This window comes from Rhinolophus sinicus, linkage group LG10, assembly GCF_036562045.2.
Source record: "Rhinolophus sinicus isolate RSC01 linkage group LG10, ASM3656204v1, whole genome shotgun sequence".
Classification (NCBI taxonomy): domain Eukaryota; kingdom Metazoa; phylum Chordata; class Mammalia; order Chiroptera; family Rhinolophidae; genus Rhinolophus; species Rhinolophus sinicus.
In genome coordinates this window covers 7,125,494-7,130,438 of record NC_133759.1, presented here as the reverse complement: position 1 = coordinate 7,130,438, position 4,945 = coordinate 7,125,494, and the positions used below count along the sequence as shown (strand labels likewise).

General features: G+C 48.0%; 1 long non-coding RNA gene across 1 annotated transcript; it reads left to right on the top strand.

Annotated features, from left to right (window-relative positions):
* The first annotated feature begins 57 nt into the window (after positions 1–57).
* On the top strand, positions 58–4,556 carry LOC141567156 (uncharacterized). The gene is made up of 2 exons (XR_012489571.1): positions 58–416; positions 585–4,556. It is a non-coding gene; the product is annotated as an uncharacterized LOC141567156 (long non-coding RNA).
* The last annotated feature ends 389 nt before the right edge of the window (positions 4,557–4,945 follow it).

The following is a 4,945-nucleotide window of genomic DNA, read 5'->3' as shown; positions in this document are numbered from 1 at the left end:
CGTGCAGTCCCGGCTTTTGCCTCCCCCACCACAGCATCCCCGACGCTGCTGCTGCCTCCTGTCGCTCCAACATGGCTCCCGGCCGCTGCGATGGTTCGTTCCACCTCCGCCCGAAGCTCCAAATCCGGTGGTACAGCCCGTCGCGCATGGCAGCTCTGACTATAGAAGCTGTTTCCGCCATCTTTATTAAGGGCAAAGTATAAGTGCTGCCCATGGTGCTGAACAGGGAGCGGAGGTTTGCGGCTCTTGGATCCACCCTTCCTGTTGGCGGCCACCGCCTTCACCCGCCTCTCCTTCTAGGGCGCTGCCCCAGCTCCGTCTCCCAGCCTTTCTTCCGCTTGCGGGTCTCTTGTCCCCCTTCCTGAGCACTAGTTCCGAACCCTGTCCCGGATTTTGTTCTGAAACTTTGGTGCACAGTGAGTGTACTCTTGACTGTTTGGCGGGGTGTGGGTACTATACGGAATGCTGGGGGCAGAGGGGATGATGGCTAGATGGGTACCTGGGGCGCCAGAAGCCCAAACAATAGCTTTAACTATTCGATCGGTGAGTTTTAGCTCATGAAATATGTCTCGACCCTTTCCTAGTTCGGAGTGCCCCTGCGGAGCAGGGCGGGAGGTGACCAGCCCGAGGTGGAAGCAGAGGCCAAACTGTCCTGCCTTGACGGCTCCGGGCGGTCTCCCAGGGCTGGGAGGCTCCTCCACTGGAGGCTAACCTTCCCCGCCCGAGTCGCGGGTCTCGAGTGCTTTGGGATGCCACGTGGAGGCCGGCATTGCCACACGGCTGCGGCCCGGGATCCTCCTTTCGCCCGCTATGACCGCGTCCCTTAACCCCTTGAAGGGACTAACGGAAGCTCCCTCCTCCTCCCGCGGTTCAATTCAGTTCTCCCCACGTTGCGCAACTCCTGGCACAAGTCGGTCCCGGCTGGCCAATGGGCAGGCGCCGCGGAATAGACGACACTGAATACGAGGGGGCGGTGGGTGAACGCAAAGCGTTCCAATCCGAATGTCGCCGTCTCTATTGGCACAATGGGAGGCTCCGCCCCGATGGCGGACTTATTGTCTGGAGGGAGGGGGCTCCACGGGTTCCAGGATAGCCCCGAGGGATGATAATCCAGGAAGCGCTCTAAGGGTTGGCCTGCAAAGGCAGCAGCGATCACTGACTGCAATGCCACGTGCAGAGGGTGCGGGCGTCCCAGGACCGAGAAAAGAGGAAGGAGTCAGGTCCGGGGCTTAGAACACCCCAAGGGGCGCGGCTCCTGCTTCCAACAAGTAGAGAACTTCGGGCTAAGGCCTCTGGCCCACCCCAAATGGTACATAGGACATCACCATCAACCAATCCGACGGCGCATTCATTGGCCTCTGGACTGCTGTGTCTCCAGGAGACGGAGTTCCCTCAAGTTTCACCTCCAGGGCGCCCCACGTGGCTACCGCGAGCCAGCGGATGGGCCAAAGTGTTGCCCTCTCCGGCCTCAGAATCTGAGGACCTAACGTTGGAGCTTTGCGCTGGATACATGGTCTGGGTTCCTACGGGCGTGAGGGTGGAACATCTACAGAGAGGCTGAAGGCGGGGAATTCCATTGGTTGGGTCCTAGTCATTGCAGGCTCTGGAAGAGGGAGGCGGAGAACGTGAGTTTGACTGTACACATGCCCTCTGGTTCCACAATCTAGGAGTGGAGGGCACAAAAATTTACAACAACGAAGGATGGAGACAGGCAGAGAACTAGGGGAATGCGTTCTGGGGTCCCAGAGGAGGCACCTGAGACACCTTAGCTCTCTGGAAAGGCTTCCCGCAGAAGATGCCTGAGTGGAGCCTTGAATGACCTAGAGGAGGTATCCTTGGTCTTGGAGGCTCTGTTGGCAAATGTGCAGAGATGTAAAGGGACCATGGCCGGAGGAAATCAAGCTCTGCTCTCTCCACTAGGGTTAGCACCGGGCTCAACTGGTGCTCCTTGTACAGACAAGACGGAGACCTCTCCTTGACACCCCTGACTTGCTACTGCAGATGGTTCTCTCTGGCTTCCTGCTGTTCCTGCCTTCACCGTTGTCCTCCCATTGCTGTCCTTCCCATTTGCACTCACCTCTATGCCTCACCCCCAGTGGCAGCTTCTAATGCCCCCTGTAAAGACAAACCCAAGTATTGGTGAGAGTTCCTCCAAGTCCAGCCTTGCCCCTACCTCCTAGGAACATAGCAAGACCCCTACATGGTTCATCTTCAGTCTCTTCTCATCGGCTCCAAGCCCAGAGACCTAGATTTGAGGTTGCTATGGGGCAGAGGGAGAGCAGGACAGAAGACCAGAGGGCAAAGTCTTGGCAGAAACTGCCCTCCAGGACATCTAGGCCTCTTTCCTCCTGCGTTGTCCTCCCTACCCTGTGTTTGCTCCCTCCTTCCTCCTAGTCAGGGGTACATTGCTGGAAGAGCAGGCCAGAAGATATGGCCAACCCATCCATCTCAAATTATCCAACAGTAGTTTGGTCTCACTAAGATCTCTAATCCATCATTCATCACTTCCTCGGTTCCTTGCCCTTACCACTAGCCTTATAGAATCCAGTCCTTTCACAACTCTCCTGCCCTACTCTTCCTAGACAAACATGCTGGGCTAAAATCTAACCCCACTTAAAACAGACTGTTTGTGAATCCCTCACCTCTGGAGCAGCAGAACATTGCTAGAGAAAAACATTCTACACTCATGAGCACAAGCCTAAATATTTATATAGGAGAGCTAAATAAAAAAAAAAAGATATGAGGTTTGGAAAGGAAAAAATATATAACTCATACTCAGACAACAGGATTGTGTATGTAAAAAAATCCAAAAGTACCTACAGATAAGTTGTTGAGTTAGTTTAGCAGTCATTGGACACACAAGGTCAATATGTAAAAAATCAGTTGTAATTGCTACATATCAGCAACAGCTAGAAAATGAAAAATTTTAAAATGATGTCATTTTACAATAGCATCAAGTAACATAAAAAGCCAGGATTAAATCTAATGAAACATGTGCAATGATTCTACACACACACACACACACACACACACACAAATTGAAAGAATAAAGTCATAAATGAAGTGAAAAACTATGTTCAAATGTTGGAAGATTCAGTATTGTAAAGATGCCAATTGTTCCTAAATTGATATTTAATGCAACTCCAATAACAATCCATATATATACATATATATAAAACATAGTGTGTGTGTGTGTGTTCACGCACTGACAAAGTAGATTCTAAAATGTATGAGGGCTAGGAATACCCAAGACAGTCTTGAAGAAAATCAAAGTAGGACAACTTCCTCTACGGGATATCAAGAAAGCTACAAAACCTAAGACTGTCTGGTGCTGGTGTGAGAATAAACAGATAAGTGGAATAAAATCTAGAGAGAGGCATAAAGATATGTGGAGACTTGAATTCTGACAAGGGTGGCTCTTAAAAGCCCATAAGAGGAAGGGATGGGCTTGTCAATAAATGGTGCTGGCTCAGTTAGATATCTATGTAGAAAAAATGAAATGAGGCCCCCCCTTCATACTACCCACATAATCAATTCCAGATAGATTTTACATCTGAACAGGAAATAACTTTTTGAAGAAAATACAGAAGCTCTAAATGAGTTAAGCAACGGTTTTTTAACAGGACACAAAATGCAGTAACCATAACACAAAATACTGAAAGACTGGATTACATTATAATTAAGAACTTCCTTTCATCACAAGATAACGTTAAGAATGAGAGAAGATATTGTAAGGTATACAACCTAAGGACTCATATCCTGAATACATACTATAAGTCCATAAAAGATAACCCAGCAGATGAGTGGGCAAGAGACTTGAACAAGCACTTTACAAAAGAGAAGATCCAAATAGATGGTGAACTAATGAAAAGGTGCTCAACATCTTTAGTTATCAGCGAAATACAAATTTAAAAATAAATATTATATCAGAATGACTAAAATAAAAATGACCAAGTTTTGGGAAAGATACGGAGGAGCTGGAACTCTGACACTACTGGAGCGTATGTTGGTACAATTACTTTGGAAAACTTTGGGAGTATCTGCCTGTGACCCTGCGATTATACTCTTGAGAACATAGCCCCCAATATAATGCATATGTGCAAAAAAAGACACGTATAACAATGTTACTGACAGCACTATGCATAAGACAAAAATTGGAAACAACTGAAAGCATCAACAGTGGATAAATGAGGGTATGTCCCCTATAACATTGGGAATGAAAGCACTGCAACCACGTACTATGACACAGATGAATCTCAAAAACGTAATGGTGAGTGAAAAAGCCAGACACAAGAGTTTATGATTTCACTTATACAAAGTTCAAAATCAGGCAAAATTTATCTGTAATTACCTTTAGGTACGAGGCCTGGGAAGAGGAGGGAGTTGGGGATTAAGAGGGGGTGCACAAGTGGACTTTGGGGATTTGTGGTGTTCTATTTCTTGACCTGGGTGATGGTTATATTAGCATTCTATTTCATAATTCATGAAGCTGTACTCTCTGTATACTCTACTTTTCAGTGTGATTCTTCCATAAAAACAAGAGAAAAAAGATTGTCCCCACCTAGTCGGAGCCTCATTCTGTATCTTTTGGGAACTGGGCAGGCAGGTGATCTTCACCCAGCCCCTTACCCTGGAGTTGCTGTATACACATGCAGCCTGTGGTCATTGGGGCATATCCCACAGACATGGTGCCAGCACCCATTTCTAGTCCAGGGGTCAGCCCAAACCCCAGCCCTCATTGCCCCTCAAAATTTCTTGAGTTTTTTGTTGTTTTCTTAACCCCACCCAAATACTCCCCTTTGAGTGGCTTAGTTCTCTGCCTTTTCTCCTGCCTAGACACATCCCACACCTACTGTCATTCCAGGGTGTTCCCTGAGTTCTCCGGCTAATTCTTTCCCCAGATTGTGTTTGTAATCTTGTGTTGTGAGACCATCACCAAGGTGTT